Source organism: Ambystoma mexicanum, chromosome 5q (genome assembly GCF_040938575.1).
Source record: "Ambystoma mexicanum isolate Mex_15411 chromosome 5q, UKY_AmexF1_1, whole genome shotgun sequence".
NCBI lineage: Eukaryota > Metazoa > Chordata > Amphibia > Caudata > Ambystomatidae > Ambystoma > Ambystoma mexicanum.
The window spans coordinates 1,312,057,164-1,312,075,631 of NC_090933.1; the positions used below are offsets into that span (position 1 = coordinate 1,312,057,164).

Below are 18,468 nucleotides of genomic sequence, written 5' to 3' on the forward strand. Positions count from 1 at the left end.
TGACTACACAGCGATATAGAATGCTATGCTGCAGTCGACTACACATCACTATAGAATGCTCTGCCGCAGTGGACTACACATCTGACTACACAGTGATATAGAATGCTCTGCCGCAGTGGACTACACATCACTATAGAATGCTCTGCCGCAGTGGATTACACAGCTATATAGAATGCTATGCTGCAGTGGACTACACAGCTGACTACATAGCGATATAGAATGCTATGCTGCAGCGGACTACACATCACAGTGGACTCACAGTAGTGACATGGCATTAGTAGACTACACAGCGATATACAATGCTATGTCGCAGTGGACTACACAGCTGACTATGTTGCCGGTGATAGAGAATGTTATGTGGCAGTGGACTGCACAGCAATATAGAATGCTATGCCACTATAGAATGCTATGCTGCAAGTGACTACACAGCGATATAGAATGTTATGTCGCAGTGGACTACACATCTATATAGAATGCTATGTGGCAGTGGACTACACAGCAATATAGAATGCTCTGCCGCAGTGGACTACACAGTACTATAGAATGCTATGCCTCAAGTGGCCACACTGCAATATAGAATGCGATGTTGAAGTGGACTACACAGCTGAATACACAGCAATATAGAATGCTATGTCGCAGTGGACTACACAGCTGACTATGTTGCCAGCGATATAGAATGCTATGTTGCAGTAGACTACAAATAAACCATTCACTTTTCTAACTTGATGGAGAAAAAGTATTCAGGAAGACCGCACAGGTCCATGACACCAATTTAGCTGTATACTTATCACTCCCCCTCTCCCCCCCCTTTCCAGCCTGGTTCCTCCCCTTTCACCTCCACCCGTGCACAAGGTCACAGCCCACTACTGTTGCCCTGCTACCTCGAGCGGCGCCCGTGCTTTGCTTCTCTCTCCTAGGTTGTGCTTGTGTATATGTTGGTGATGTTGCCGGGGAAGGGCGGCCCTGAATGCTGCCAGTGAGTCTGTATAAAGGTCGCCCTGCGTGCCTGCCTGCACGCGGAGCCTTCCCAAGGCCGCGTGTGTTGGCGGCTGCTTCACCCCGAGGTGCAGAACACTGTAGCTGCCAATGTTGCAGTGTCCTGCTATTGCGCAATCCCGCGTTACAGCTTTCACAAGCGGGGGCGAGGGGGCGGGAGGCATCGCAAACCAGTCTAAGCGTCAACCTTTAGGCTATTGCCAGGCTGCTAGCCCATTTTCCGGAAGGACGAGCAGAGTTGGCAAAGGGGCAAAGCCAAGGGGCCTAGAGTCCCAGGAGAGAGAGGTAAGACACTGAGCGCAGAAGGCGCATGCCTAGGGTGGCCACAGGGAACCGTACAAGGAGAGGTAGCGCGTAGGGGGAGCATAGAGTGATGCGCACGGAGAGGTAGCACGTAGGGAGGATCCACGGAGAGGTAGCACGTAGGGAGGATCCATGGCACTGTACAAGGACAGGTAGCCCCTACGGTGACCACAGGCCACTGTACAAGGAGAGGTAGCGCTTAGGGAGGCCCCATGGCGCTATACAGGGACAGGTAGCGCTTGGGAGGCCAGAGGGCGCTGTACATGGACTGGCACTGCCTGGGGGGGGGGGGGAGACAGGGCACTGGAAGTAATTTCGGGAGGCCACAGGGCTCTTTACAGGGAGAGATAGTGTCTCGGGAGGCCATAGGGCGCTTTACAAGGTAGAGCCTAGAGCCTATGGAGGCCACAGGCCGCTGTACAAGGAGAGGTAGAGCCTAGGGAGGCCCCATGGCGCTATGCAAGGATAGGTAGTGGTTGGGGAGGCCACAGGGCTCTGTACAAGGAGAGGTAGAGCCTAGGGAGGCCCCATGGCGCTATGCAAGGACAGGTAGTGGTTGGGGAGGCCACAGGGCGCTGTACATGGAGAGGTAGTGCCTAGTGTTAGGGAGAATTCTCAAGAATGTGCTAATTTCCCTTACCTTTTGAAACCCCAAGCAACTTTGCTGGATTTCTAGGATTTTAATTTTTACATGGAAAGCGTGTGAGCCTTTTTTTCCCCACTCTTCCATGTATTTTTATGTGTGTTTTACTTATGTGTTCTTGGGATATGGAGTTTTAAAACAACTCCATAGGCATCATCTTTTACTTGCGTGTCGCACAGCACCTTTTAAATACCTTCTCTGGGACTGACTACTGTCTCCCAGAGCATATAAAGTTAAATTTACTTTACTAGTCTTTTTAAATTTACAGACCCAGCACACACCATCTTCCTATAGAGTACTGGAGGGGTGCCTAGCATCCCCTGAGTCTAAACACTCATGTAACAGTCAAATGTTACACAAAACAGAAAAAGGATGGAGCTTCTCTCGAGCTAATTACTCAATGTACTATCAATGTGTAGCCCTAACACTCTCCTTAAGCGAAATAACACAACTTCCCTTCATGGTGCTCACTGGCCCTAGGGAGCGCTGCGGCACCGCCTATCTAAAAGAGATAGGTGAAGAGAGACTCGCCCTATTCCTACAATGAGTTGGGTAGATTTGAAGCAGGTTACTGATGAATTATTATCCTACTTGAAAAAACACAAAAAGGATTTAAAATTTGCAGCTGGGTTTCATTCTCCCCATAGCTGCATACTTTGTTTAGTCAGACAGTTCACGTGGGACTGTGCGTCAGAAAAAGGTAAATTTATTCGCCCTCCGCGAAGTGTCTGATTAACTCAAAGTAAAGTGTAATCAAACAATTAAGATTATAAATGACACTCTCCTGTTATACTCCTGCAGATCATTCCGGTGTAAACACAATAGTTAATTTTCTGAGAGATTATAGTTCAGCATAAGATACAATTAGAATATGAGCGTCACTAATCAATGTTCCCAATGGTTTGAGGCGACTATGTGTCGGCCTTAGTCAGGGGACATCAAGGAGTCTGGGCGACCGGTTTCAATGATTTACCCTCTCGTGCATCTTCTTCTTCAGGACATATTTCTTCATTTTTTTAAGACCAAATCTGTGCACCCTCAGATGTTGTTCAGCATATTCTATGGGGTAAAGGAAAGAAAGTCAACATGACTCCTCCCGTCTTATAGGCTGAGTTCCGGCAGTTAGTACTTTTAATGCCACCTCATGAATTGCAATAGTAAAGGGGTCATATACCTCATGTGTACCTGCAACCTGGCATGACAGCACGTCCAGTCAAAACATGACTCATTGAACACAAGTCCTGTTTGAGGACTAAACAATGAACAGCACCATTAGTCTCCCATTTTGTATCCCAACAACATACGGGGGAGGACTTTAAATGGACAATACTTGAAAAGATCTATCCACTCCGTAGAGGTGGACATTTTCACGATATTCTACTGAAAAAAGAACAATGGATCTTCCGTCTGGCCACAGTAAGGAATGTCCTCAATGAAGAGATCCAATGGAACAGCCTGGCACTAATCAAATAATCAAAAGACATATCGGGCCATGACAAAATCCAACAATTGAGACCTGCCAGGTTCTAGGCCATGGCGGATAGGCATGCACTCATTGAATTTAAAATAAAGGCCAGTGATATTTTGAGGAAAAAGCTTTAGCAGAATTAATCAATCTGAATTGCTAAACATAAGAAGAGACAACCATAGGTTTTTCCCTGTATGGGTATCATGTGAAACGCATATTAATAACTTTAGTATGATTACTCATAGAGGATACACTGACTGCCCGTTGAACAAATGAAGTAGTTTTGCATCTAGCCACATACACTTGATCTGTGACTGCATGAGCAGTGTGGTAAATATAAAAATATAAAAACATGTTCACGTTATAACAATATGTGACATAAATAAGCCAGATGAGATGGAGGTTGTCACTATACCATTATGAATCATGACACCAAAACGGCACTCCGATCTTAAATACATCGGTTGGCCATATCACGGGACAATTGCGCCCATCACAACATGGCGGAATAGAGAGGACAACCGGCCCATCCAAATATGGCCACCTGGATGCCTGAATCATCACACTGGCCTATTGCAAGCCGCCACGACGCTACATTCGATGTAAATATAACACGCACACAAGAACACGCGCTGCAAAGGAATAGCAGAACGCCGCGAGGAGTAAATCAGAACCACGCAGGATGCTTCGAGAACACTGGAGGTGTAACAAGTAAGTGAAAAAAAAAAACCCCACGATATAATGGTCCGGCCCGAGTCCGAACACTGGTTAACATCAGAGCTAGTTTGCCGTATATATAATACAATGTGTCTGCCTCACGGGACAACATTATTGCTAAGTAGGGAGCTTTCCCTAGAGATGTAGCCTACAACGGGGGTTATGCCTTATTAATATTGAATGCCTCCAGATAAGTGAGCTGTGCAGTATACAGCACTTAAGCACAAAATACACTGTGCCTTTCCAACATGTGGGTGTCCTTTCCCTTACAGAACCACCCCAGACCAAATAAGAGTGACAAACTGGATCAGAACTATCATTGATTTAACCTGACAGATTTCAAGCGTGGCAACTATACACCAGTCAGGTAATCTAATGAATAAATGCGCAATTCCATGGGCAGCCCCTGTCATATGAATAAAAAGGCGCATGCATCTATTATGCATTTTAAAAAACAGCTAATGCAGGCTAGGATTAAATACACCCCTGTATGTTGTTCTACAGCTGAAGAATCCATGCAGGAGCACCGATCCGGCGAACAGCCTGCTTAACCTTACCGCCAGATGTGTATTTCCATTGTGTATACAACAGAACAAACCGGTATGACCATCTGTACCAAAACAAACTTTCGCAAAGTGTTTTATGCCCTATGCAGGAGGGGAGCGGGGAGTAGCCTGTCCCAAATCTCATAAATATGACTCTCATTAATTGAATAGCGACTAAGGGAATTTTGTCAAAAACATTAAAAGTACTAACTGCCGTAACTCGGCCTATAAGACTGGAGAAGTCATCTTGACTTTTTCTTTCTTTACCCCACAGAATATGCTGAAAAACATCTGATGGGTGCACAGATTTGGTCTTAAAAAAATGAAGAAATTGGTCCTGAAGAAGATGCACGAGAGGGTAAATCATTGAAACCGGTCGACCATACTCCTTGATGTCTCCTGACTAAGGCCGACACATAGTCGCCTCAAACCATTGGGAACATTGATTAGTGACACTCATATTCTAATTGTATCTTATGCTGAACTATAATCTCTCATAAAATTAACTATTGTGTTTACACCGGAACAAAAAGCAATCTGAAGGAGTATAACAAGAGGAGAGTGTTATTTATTTGTTTTATTACACTTTACTTTGAGTTAATCGGACACACTTCGCAGAGGGCGAATAAATTGTCCTTTCTGTGACGCACAGTCCCACGTGAACTGTGTGACTAACTGAAGCATGCAGCTATGAGGAGAATGAAAGCCAGCTGCAATTTTTAATTCCTTACTGTGTTTTTTCAAGTAGGATAATAATTCATCAGTAACTTGCTTCAAATCTACCTAACTCAGTGTAGGAATAGGGCGAGTCTCTCTTCACCTATCTCTTTTAGATAGGCGGTGCCGCAGCGCTCCCTAGGGCCAGTGAGCACCATGAAGGGAAAGTGTGTTCTTCCGCTTAAGGAGAGTGTTAGGGCTACACATTGATAGTACATTGAGTAATTATCTCGAGAGAAGCTCCATCCTTTTTCTGTTTTGTGTGATACTGTATAGAAAGGTAACAAAGGACAAAGTACCCCCTATCTGAGGTATTATTCTACGAAGTTACAGATCTCCCTGTTTTGTTTACAGTCAAATGTTATCCATTTCCCTCTTGAAATGGCTGGTGGCAGTGGTTTAAAAAAACTACCATAATTTTTCCCGAACGCGAACACCGGTAGCTAAAAATCGGGTTAGCCATGTTTTTCAATATGGCGCCCAAGACCTATCTGTAAAAACAGACTCTGACATTTTTCCCTGTTTCTTTTAGGAAAGGTCCTTCTTGTGTTTGTCTCTGCGCGCCAAACCAGGTTTGGTCCCTGTGTTCGTTGGCCTTTGGTGGGCTTCAGTGCTGAAGCCCTCCTCTGGCGCCTTAGTGTCTCGGGTGGACAGGATGTGAGGGAGGTGCCCGAAACTCCCTGTGCTTAGTCTCCTAGGAGACCTGAATGCACTCTGGCATGATTGGCCGGCTGGCTGTACGGCAAGGACAGCCACCCTGCTGGGTGAGTGACAGCCAGGCTGGAATGAATGGAGGGAAAACTGTTTAAAAGTAGGCCTCTAGGACTTGGTAAGCAGAGTCGACCACTGGAACGAAAGAATCGAAGACGAGCTGAAGGAAGACGACTGCTGCAGCTCCTAGTCCCCCGGTGAAGCCTTGCTGCAGGTCCGAATTGCCTAAAACTCATCGACGGAGATGCCCTTCAAGGTTAACTTCTCCCCTTGAATTTGGTGGGAACAACCAACTTGCAAGTCACCTGGACACTGTTGCTATACTGGTTGAATTTTCTTCAGAGTGCTGTTGAAAACCGGATAGTCAGTGAGAAGGATACCAGTTTGTGGTATTTAAGGCAATCGCACCTTAAACTGACGTCTTGCCAAGCTTGTGGCCTCTTCCCTGGGCAGTGCAGGAACCTCCCGACATCGTCCTTGTCCCCACGACTGAAGCTCGGGAACAGCGAGATCTGCAGGAACTGCCAGGAACAACTGCCTCAGCTACAGCTCTTCATTTAAAAGGTACTGTGCAAATGCGGTCAAGAACTCCTTTCTACCACAGTGAAAGTTTGTGAAACTTTCCCAACTTTTGAAGGCTCGTGCTTCCCTAAACCGACATAACTTTTCGTCTAACTAATTCTAAAAACCGTGGCAAAGACTTAACCGTTTACTACCAGAGCTGTGCTGTCCTATTCAAGACTCAGAACCATTGACTTTGGCCGAGGCCTATTGAACTGAATTGGTGGTTGTAGTGCCCTACCTCCTGAAAAGTATTTGTGCTATTATTCTTTTAACCATGTCTTTTTACCCCTTTTTAAAGTAACTGAAATGCCATTTTGCTCCCACATCAGGGGAGCTAAACTTGTTCAGAAACGTATTGGTTGTATATTGTATATTGTAGTATATTATATTGTGATATTGAGCTGCTCTTACTAGTGGAAGGTTTCCAGCTGATTGTATAAATAAATGTATATTCATTTACCAACAAACCTTGAGTAAGTGTTTGTTTGAACCACTGTGATTGCTAGTCCTTTGTTTAACCTCTTGTACTGCTCACTTTACTCTTGAGATAAGTCTGGCTACTCAGCCACTGCTACCACATTACTGTGTAGTACAGGCTTCTACCAAACGTGAAATTGTACTTACACTTGTAGTCTTAATTGTGTGTAGTGTTCCCAAAGGGTACTGTATGTGATTCTGCCTGGGAGGACACAGGGTGCTGTACAACGAGAGGTAGAGCCTAGGGGGGCCTCATGGTGCTATACAACGAGAGGTAGAGCCTAGGGGGGGGCCTCATGGTGCTGTACAACGAGAGGTAGAAACTAGGGAGGCCACAGGGCGCTGTAAAAGGAGAGGTGCCTAGGGTGTCCACAGGGCGCTGTACTTAATGTCCTCTTCTTTTTAGGCTCCACCTGGAACATGAGGGCACTGCAGGTTTAGGTTCTGTCTTAAGGCCATTGATGACTGGAAGAGTTTAAATTGGTTCAAACTCAACAGTGATCAAACCGAGGTGCTGGTAGTGGGTCTGTCGTCTTCTGCTGAGCCACTGTGGACCTCTGATTTCTGGCCAATTGCTCTTGGCCCCACCCCGGTTCCTGTTCAGGTGGTAAAAAGCCTTGGCATAAAAATGTCATCTTCCCTTTCAGCACTGGCTTCTCCAAGTCCTCTTCCCTTTCACCAGAGGCCAGATGGCGCTATCCGTAGCACTGGCTTCTCCAAGTCCTCTTCCCTTTCACCAGAGGCCAGATGGTGCTATCCGTAGCACTGGCTTCTCCAAGTCCTCTTCCCTTTCACCAGAGGCCAGATGGCGCCATCCGTAGCACTGGCTTCTCCAAGTCCTCTTCCCTTTCACCAGAGGCCAGATGGCGCTATCCGTAGCACTGGCTTCTCTTAGTCCTCTTCCCTTTCACCTGAGGCCATATGGCGCTATCCGTAGCACTGGCTTCTCTTAGTCCTCTTCCCTTTCACCTGAGGCCAGATGGCGCTATCCGTAGCACTGGCTTCTCCAAGCCCTCTTCCCTTTCACCAGAGGCCAGATGGCGCTATCCGTAGCACTGGCTTCTCCAAGCCTGCTTCCCTTTCACCAGAGGCCAGATGGCGCTATCCGTAGCACTGGCTTCTCCAAGTCCTCTTCCCTTTCAGCACTGGCTTCTCCAAGTCCTCTTCCCTTTCACCAGAGGCCAGATTGTGCTATCCGTAGCACTGGCTTCTCCAAGTCCTGTTCCCTTTCACCTGAGGCCAGATGGCACTATCCGTAGCAATGGCTTCTCTTAGTCCTCTTCCCTTTCACCTGAGGCCAGATGGCGCTATCCGTAGCACTGGCTTCTCTTAGTCCTCTTCCCTTTCACCTGAGGCCAGATGGCGCTATCCGTAGCACTGGCTTCTCTTAGTCCTCTTCCCTTTCACCTGAGGCCAGATGGCGCTATCCGTAGCACTGGCTTCTCTTAGTCCTCTTCCCTTTCACCTGAGGCCAGATGGCGCTATCCGTAGCACTGGCTTCTCTTAGTCCTCTTCCCTTTCACCTGAGGCCAGATGGAGCTATCCGTAGCACTGGCTTCTCCAAGTCCTCTTCCCTTCTCTCCGTAGCACTGGATTCATCTATCCGTTACACGCCTCCTAATGACCATGCCCCTGCCCTCAATGGCCGTTCGGATTATTGTACTGCGACTGTACTCGCCCAGCCTTCTTACCATCTTAATAGACTTTGGTTCGGTTTGCTGCAGGGAGGGGCTCTCCATTAGCTCCCTTATCAGCCGGGGTTCAGTTTAAGACATTGTGCCTACTCCATCGGGCTCTCGACAACCAGCGCGATGATGCCATTGCTGATAGATGGGTAAATAGGGTACCGTGCCAGGGGAAGGAATGCCAAGGCTCTCCACAGGGTATTGCACAACGTAAGGCAGTGCCTAGGTGTCCGAAGGGCACTGCCCAAGGAGAAGCAGTGTCTAGAGTGGCCACAGGGAGCTGTACAAGGAGATGAAACGCCTATGGTGCAGATGGCGGTAAGCAGGCTGCGGCACAAGGTTCTTTGGTGCCTACGGTCTCCTCTCTTGTAGGGGCGGCATAAGGTGCAGGGTTCCCCCAGGGAGCCGTACAAGGTATGCGAGTGCCAGGAGCTATTCATGGTGCAGTAAGGTGAAGGGCGTGCCACGGACCACTACAAGGAGCAGGGTGTCACTGGGGAGCTTTACAATGTGCTGTAAGGTGCATGGTGTCCCCATGGACCTCTACAAAGTGAAGTAAGGTGCATCGTGTCTCCAGAGCACTTTATAATGCTCAGTAAGTTGCATGGTGTCCCCACGGAGCTTTACAATACAGTAATGTGCATGATATCCCCAGGGAGCTTTATAATGTGCAGTAAGCTGCATGGTGTCCCCTGAGCGCGTTATACTGCGCCGTAAGGTGCATTGTAACCCCAGTGAGCTTTAAAATGCACAGTAAGGTGCAGGGTGTCCCCAGGGAGCTTTATTATTTTATTTATTTAATGTATTAGTTCGCAGAACAATTTCACGTCCCAACATACATAACATATCTTTAACATTGACCTTACATTCGCGACATAAATCATTTCCGCTTTAAAATTAGGCATACATAAAAAATAAAAAGAATTAAAGTCCTTAAGATTTCTGTAGTATTTCATTTGCTACTTTCCACACATTATACAAAGCGATCAGCAAACTATTGTTATCAGAGTTAATACAGTATCTCCAATACCTCCGAAGAAAGAGACGTCCGATTATGCACAAAAGGGCCCAATAATTCTTCGATTTCCCGTCGTTTTTTACGTCATGTCAGCAGGTGCCGTGCATTTGGGGGGCGGGGGGGGTCTTTGCGTGCTCTATATGTCCGCTAAAGTTGCGGAATGCCCTCTGTCGGGCCGAGCGTGGGGAGTATTGCGAAGTGGGCCGTTCTTAATAATTAGTAGAACCTTCCTACTTGAGGTTTGAGATGTGTGTTGCTTCAGGCTATGGGTCGGGTTTCTGCGTGATGCCCCCATGGGGCGATAGTTTGTCCAGTCCCAATCTTTGAGCTTGTGTTCAAAGGAGTCTTTCAATACAAAGTACTCTTCTGTCCAATTTGGGAACCATTCGATTTGAACAAATCGGTCAAGTACTAAATGGGCCAATGCGCAGATGCCCATACCTTCAAACTCCGGCTGCGAGTGACGGAACTAATCCGACTGGAGTTTGCTTTACTATCGGCACTGCTCTTGCTAGACCCAGAACTGCGTTCCAAAAGTTTCCTTCAATTATATTTCACCACTTTAGGCATTAAGTCCGTAGGCAATAGCCGGGACCATGCTTACACCAACATAGCTATATCCCGCAGTCTCGGTGGGCAATAGCCGGGACAAAGCTTTGTCTATACAACATGCTTGCACCAACATAGCTATAGCCCGCAGTCTCAGTGGGCAATAGCTGGGACCATGCTTACACCAACATAGCTATGGTCCGCAGTCTCGGTGGGCAATAGCTGGGACCATGCTTACACCAACATAGCTATATCCCGCAGTCTCGGTGGGCAATAGCCGGGACAAAGCTTTGTCTATACAACATGCTTGCACCAACATAGCTATAGCCCGCAGTCTCAGTGGGCAATAGCTGGGACCATGCTTACACCAACATAGCTATGGTCCGCAGTCTCGGTGGGCAATAGCTGGGACCATGCTTACACCAACATAGCTATATCCCGCAGTCTCGGTGGGCAATAGCCGGGACAAAGCTTTGTCTATACAACATGCTTGCACCAACATAGCTATAGCCCGCAGTCTCAGTGGGCAATAGCTGGGACCATGCTTACACCAACATAGCTATGGTCCGCAGTCTCGGTGGGCAATAGCTGGGACCATGCTTACACCAACATAGCTATATCCCGCAGTCTCGGTGGGCAATAGCCGGGACAAAGCTTTGTCTATACAACATGCTTGCACCAACATAGCTATATCCTGCAGTCTCGGTGGGCAACAGCTGGGACCATGCTTACACCAACATAGCTATATCCCGCAGTCTCGGTGGGCAATAGCCGGGACAAAGCTTTGTCTATACAACATGCTTGCACCAACATAGCTATATCCTGCAGTCTCGGTGGGCAATAGCCGGGACCATGCTTACACCAACATAGCTATATCCTGCAGTCTCGGTGGGCAATAGCCGGGACCATGCTTACACCAACATAGCTATATCCTGCAGTCTCGGTGGGCAATAGCCTGGACAAAGCTTTGTCTATACAACATGCTTGCACCAACATAGCTATATCCTGCAGTCTCGGTGGGCAATAGCCGGGACCATGCTTACACCAACATAGCTATATCCTGCAGTCTCGGTGGGCAATAGCCGGGACCATGCTTACACCAACATAGCTATATCCTGCAGTCTCGGTGGGCAATAGCTGGGACCATGCTTACACCAACATAGCTATATCCTGCAGTCTCGGTGGGCAATAGCTGGGACCATGCTTACACCAACATAGCTATATCCTGCAGTCTCCGTGGGCAATAGCCGGGACCATGCTTACACCAACATAGCTATATCCTGCAGTCTCCGTGGGCAATAGCTGGGACCATGCTTACACCAACATAGCTATATCCTGCAGTCTCGGTGGGCAATAGCCGGGACAAAGCTTTGTCTATACAACATGCTTGCACCAACATAGCTATATCCTGCAGTCTCGGTGGGCAATAGCCGGGACCATGCTTACACCAACATAGCTATATCCTGCAGTCTCGGTGGGCAATAGCTGGGACCATGCTTACACCAACATAGCTATATCCTGCAGTCTCGGTGGGCAATAGCTGGGACCATGCTTACACCAACATAGCTATATCCTGCAGTCTCGGTGGGCAATAGCTGGGACCATGCTTACACCAACATAGCTATATCCTGCAGTCTCCGTGGGCAATAGCCGGGACCATGCTTACACCAACATAGCTATATCCTGCAGTCTCGGTGGGCAATAGCTGGGACCATGCTTACACCAACATAGCTATATCCTGCAGTCTCGGTGGGCAATAGCTGGGACCATGCTTACACCAACATAGCTATATCCCGCAGTCTCGGTGGGCAATAGCTAGGACCATGCTTACACCAACATAGCTATATCCTGCAGTCTCGGTGGGCAATAGCTGGGACCATGCTTACACCAACATAGCTATATCCTGCAGTCTCGGTGGGCAATAGCTGGGACCATGCTTACACCAACATAGCTATATCCCGCAGTCTCGGTGGGCAATAGCTGGGACCATGCTTACACCAACATAGCTATATCCTGCAGTCTCGGTGGGCAATAGCTGGGACCATGCTTACACCAACATAGCTATATCCTGCAGTCTCGGTGGGCAATAGCTGGGACCATGCTTACACCAACATGGCTATATCCCGCAGTCTCGGTGGGCAATAGCTGGGACCATGCTTACACCAACATAGCTATATCCCGCAGTCTCGGTGGGCAATAGCTGGGACCATGCTTACACCAACATAGCTATATCCTGCAGTCTCGGTGGGCAATAGCTGGGACCATGCTTACACCAACATAGCTATATCCTGCAGTCTCGGTGGGCAATAGCTGGGACCATGCTTACACCAACATAGCTATATCCTGCAGTCTCGGTGGGCAATAGCTGGGACCATGCTTGCACCAACATAGCTTTAGCCTGCAGTCTCAGTGGGCAATAGCTGGGACCATGCTTACACCAACATAGCTATAGCCCGCAGTCTCGGTGGGCAATAGCTGGGACCATGCTTGCACCAACATAGCTATATCCCGCAGTCTCGGTGGGCAATAGCTGGGACCATGCTTGCACCAACATAGCTTTAGCCTGCAGTCTCGGTGGGCAATAGCTGGGACCATGCTTACACCAACATAGCTATATCCTGCAGTCTCGGTGGGCAATAGCTGGGACCATGCTTACACCAACATAGCTATAGCCCGCAGTCTCGGTGGGCAACAGCTGGGACCATGCTTATACCAACATAGCTATAGCCCACAGTCTCGGTGGGCAACAGCTGGGACCATGCTTACACCAACATAGCTATATCCTGCAGTCTCGGTGGGCAATAGCTGGGACCATGCTTGCACCAACATAGCTATATCCTGCAGTCTCGGTGGGCAACAGCTGGGACCATGCTTACACCAACATAGCTATATCCTGCAGTCTCGGTGGGCAATAGCTGGGACCATGCTTATACCAACATAGCTATATCCCGCAGTCTCGGTGGGCAACAGCTGGGACAAAGCTTTGTCTATACAACATGCTTGCACCAACATAGCTATAACCTGCAGTCTCAGTGGGCAATAGCTGGGACCATGCTTATACCAACATAGCTATAGCCCGCAGTCTCGGTGGGCAACAGCTGGGACCATGCTTACACCAACATAGCTATAGCCCGCAGTCTCAGTGGGCAATAGCTGGGACCATGCTTACACCAACATAGCTATATCCTGCAGTCTCGGTGGGCAATAGCTGGGACCATGCTTACACCAACATAGCTATAGCCCGCAGTCTCCGTGGGCAATAGCTGGGACCATGCTTACACCAACATAGCTATATCCTGCAGTCTCGGTGGGCAATAGCTGGGACCATGCTTACACCAACATAGCTATAGCCCGCAGTCTCCGTGGGCAATAGCTGGGACCATGCTTACACCAACATAGCTATATCCTGCAGTCTCGGTGGGCAATAGCTGGGACCATGCTTACACCAACATAGCTATAGCCCGCAGTCTCCGTGGGCAATAGCTGGGACCATGCTTACACCAACATAGCTATATCCTGCAGTCTCGGTGGGCAATAGCTGGGACCATGCCTACACCAACATAGCTATAGCCCGCAGTCTCCGTGGGCAATAGCTGGGACCATGCTTACACCAACATAGCTATATCCTGCAGTCTCGGTGGGCAATAGCTGGGACCATGCTTACACCAACATAGCTATATCCTGCAGTCTCGGTGGGCAACAGCTGGGACAAAGCTTTGTCTATACAACATGCTTGCACCAACATAGCTATAACCTGCAGTCTCAGTGGGCAATAGCTGGGACCATGCTTATACCAACATAGCTATAACCTGCAGTCTCAGTGGGCAATAGCTGGGACCATGCTTACACCAACATAGCTATATCCTGCAGTCTCCGTGGGCAATAGCTGGGACCATGCTTACACCAACATAGCTATATCCTGCAGTCTCGGTGGGCAATAGCTGGGACCATGCTTACACCAACATAGCTATAGCCCGCAGTCTCGGTGGGCAATAGCTGGGACCATGCTTACACCAACATAGCTATATCCCGCAGTCTCGGTGGGCAATAGCTGGGACCATGCTTACACCAACATAGCTATATCCTGCAGTCTCGGTGGGCAATAGCTGGGACCATGCTTACACCAAGATAGCTATATCCTGCAGTCTCGGTGGGCAATAGCTGGGACCATGCTTACACCAACATAGCTATATCCTGCAGTCTCGGTGGGCAATAGCTGGGACCATGCTTACACCAACATAGCTATATCCTGCAGTCTCGGTGGGCAATAGCTGGGACCATGCTTACACCAACATAGCTATATCCTGCAGTCTCGGTGGGCAATAGCTGGGACCATGCTTACACCAACATAGCTATATCCCGCAGTCTCGGTGGGCAATAGCTGGGACCATGCTTACACCAACATAGCTATATCCTGCAGTCTCGGTGGGCAATAGCTGGGACCATGCTTACACCAACATAGCTATAGCCCGCAGTCTCGGTGGGCAATAGCTGGGACCATGCTTACACCAACATAGCTATATCCTGCAGTCTCGGTGGGCAATAGCTGGGACCATGCTTATACCAACATAGCTATAGCCCGCAGTCTCGGTGGGCAATAGCTGGGACCATGCTTACACCAACATAGCTATATCCTGCAGTCTCGGTGGGCAATAGCTGGGACCATGCTTACACCAACATAGCTATATCCCGCAGTCTCGGTGGGCAATAGCTGGGACCATGCTTGCACCAACATAGCTTTAGCCTGCAGTCTCAGTGGGCAATAGCTGGGACCATGCTTACACCAACATAGCTATATCCTGCAATCTCGGTGGGCAATAGCTGGGACCATGCTTGCACCAACATAGCTATATCCTGCAGTCTCGGTGGGCAATAGCTGGGACCATGCTTGCACCAACATAGCTATATCCTGCAGTCTCGGTGGGCAATAGCTGGGACCATGCTTGCACCAACATAGCTATATCCTGCAGTCTCGGTGGGCAATAGCTGGGACCATGCTTACACCAACATAGCTATATCCTGCAGTCTCGGTGGGCAATAGCTGGGACCATGCTTACACCAACATAGCTATATCCTGCAGTCTCGGTGGGCAATAGCTGGGACCATGCTTACACCAACATAGCTATATCCTGCAGTCTCGGTGGGCAATAGCTGGGACCATGCTTATACCAACATAGCTATAGCCCGCAGTCTCGGTGGGCAATAGCTGGGACCATGCTTACACCAACATAGCTATATCCTGCAGTCTCGGTGGGCAATAGCTGGGACCATGCTTGCACCAACATAGCTATATCCCGCAGTCTCGGTGGGCAATAGCTGGGACCATGCTTGCACCAACATAGCTTTCGCCTGCAGTCTCGGTGGGCAATAGCTGGGACCATGCTTGCACCAACATAGCTATATCCTGCAGTCTCGGTGGGCAATAGCTGGGACCATGCTTGCACCAACATAGCTATATCCTGCAGTCTCGGTGGGCAATAGCTGGGACCATGCTTGCACCAACATAGCTATATCCTGCAGTCTCGGTGGGCAATAGCTGGGACCATGCTTGCACCAACATAGCTATATCCTGCAGTCTCGGTGGGCAATAGCTGGGACCATGCTTGCACCAACATAGCTATATCCTGCAGTCTCGGTGGGCAATAGCTGGGACCATGCTTTCACCAACATAGCTATATCCTGCAGTCTCGGTGGGCAATAGCTGGGACCATGCTTGCACCAACATAGCTATATCCTGCAGTCTCGGTGGGCAATAGCTGGGACCATGCTTGCACCAACATAGCTATATCCTGCAGTCTCGGTGGGCAATAGCTGGGACCATGCTTGCACCAACATAGCTATATCCTGCAGTCTCGGTGGGCAATAGCTGGGACCATGCTTGCACCAACATAGCTATATCCTGCAGTCTCGGTGGGCAATAGCTGGGACCATGCTTACACCAACATAGCTATATCCTGCAGTCTCGGTGGGCAATAGCTGCGACCATGCTTACACCAACATAGCTATAGCCCGCAGTCTCGGTGGGCAATAGCTGGGACCATGCTTACACCAACATAGCTATATCCTGCAGTCTCGGTGGGCAATAGCTGGGACCATGCTTATACCAACATAGCTATAGCCCGCAGTCTCGGTGGGCAATAGCTGGGACCATGCTTACACCAACATAGCTATATCCTGCAGTCTCGGTGGGCAATAGCTGGGACCATGCTTACACCAACTTAGCTATATCCCGCAGTCTCGGTGGGCAATAGCTGGGACCATGCTTACACCAACATAGCTTTAGCCTGCAGTCTCGGTGGGCAATAGCTGGGACCATGCTTACACCAACATAGCTATATCCTGCAGTCTCGGTGGGCAATAGCTGGGACCATGCTTGCACCAACATAGCTATATCCTGCAGTCTCGGTGGGCAATAGCTGGGACCATGCTTGCACCAACATAGCTATATCCTGCAGTCTCGGTGGGCAATAGCTGGGACCATGCTTGCACCAACATAGCTATATCCTGCAGTCTCGGTGGGCAATAGCTGGGACCATGCTTACACCAACATAGCTATATCCTGCAGTCTCGGTGGGCAATAGCTGGGACCATGCTTACACCAACATAGCTATATCCTGCAGTCTCGGTGGGCAATAGCTGGGACCATGCTTACACCAACATAGCTATAGCCCGCAGTCTCGGTGGGCAATAGCTGGGACCATGCTTACACCAACATAGCTATATCCTGCAGTCTCGGTGGGCAATAGCTGGGACCATGCTTATACCAACATAGCTATAGCCCGCAGTCTCGGTGGGCAATAGCTGGGACCATGCTTACACCAACATAGCTATATCCTGCAGTCTCGGTGGGCAATAGCTGGGACCATGCTTACACCAACATAGCTATATCCCGCAGTCTCGGTGGGCAATAGCTGGGACCATGCTTGCACCAACATAGCTTTAGCCTGCAGTCTCGGTGGGCAATAGCTGGGACCATGCTTACACCAACATAGCTATATCCTGCAGTCTCGGTGGGCAATAGCTGGGACCATGCTTGCACCAACATAGCTATATCCTGCAGTCTCGGTTTGCAATAGCTGGGACCATGCTTGCACCAACATAGCTATATCCTGCAGTCTCGGTGGGCAATAGCTGGGACCATGCTTGCACCAACATAGCTATATCCTGCAGTCTCGGTGGGCAATAGCTGGGACCATGCTTGTACCAACATAGCTATATCCTGCAGTCTCGGTGGGCAATAGCTGGGACCATGCTTGCACCAACATAGCTATATCCTGCAGTCTCGGTGGGCAATAGCTGGGACCATGCTTACACCAACATAGCTATATCCTGCAGTCTCGGTGGGCAATAGCTGGGACCATGCTTGCACCAACATAGCTATATCCTGCAGTCTCGGTGGGCAATAGCTGGGACCATGCTTGCACCAACATAGCTATATCCTGCAGTCTCGGTGGGCAATAGCTGGGACCATGCTTGCACCAACATAGCTATATCCTGCAGTCTCGGTGGGCAATAGCTGGGACCATGCTTACACCAACATAGCTATATCCTGCAGTCTCGGTGGGCAATAGCTGGGACCATGCTTACACCAACATAGCTATAGCCCGCAGTCTCGGTGGGCAATAGCTGGGACCATGCTTACACCAACATAGCTTTAGCCTGCAGTCTCAGTGGGCAATAGCTGGGACCATGCTTATACCAACATAGCTATATCCTGCAGTCTCGGTGGGCAATAGCTGGGACCATGCTTGCACCAACATAGCTATAGCCCGCAGTCTCGGTGGGCAATAGCTGGGACCATGCTTGCACCAACATAGCTATATCCTGCAGTCTCGGTGGGCAATAGCTGGGACCATGCTTACACCAACATAGCTATATCCTGCAGTCTCGGTGGGCAATAGCTGGGACCATGCTTACACCAACATAGCTATATCCTGCAGTCTCGGTGGGCAATAGCTGGGACCATGCTTACACCAACATAGCTATATCCTGCAGTCTCGGTGGGGAATAGCTGGGACCATGCTTACACCAACATAGCTATATCCTGCAGTCTCGGTGGGCAATAGCTGGGACCA

At 49.1% G+C, this 18,468-nt stretch overlaps 1 protein-coding gene across 3 annotated transcripts in view; it reads left to right on the forward strand.

Annotated features, from left to right (window-relative positions):
- Window positions 1–18,468, forward strand: part of LOC138498068 (solute carrier family 52, riboflavin transporter, member 2-like) — a 308,844-nt gene that overhangs the window by 59,396 nt on the left and 230,980 nt on the right. The window contains exon 1 of one of the 3 annotated variants that reach the window (XM_069621917.1): window positions 1,261–1,281. The exons of the other annotated variants lie outside the window; for them this stretch is intronic. The gene's annotated coding sequence lies outside the window, so the exon portion shown is untranslated. Of the gene's footprint in view, window positions 1–1,260; window positions 1,282–18,468 lie in introns of those variants that run through there. 3 annotated transcript variants of the gene reach the window in all.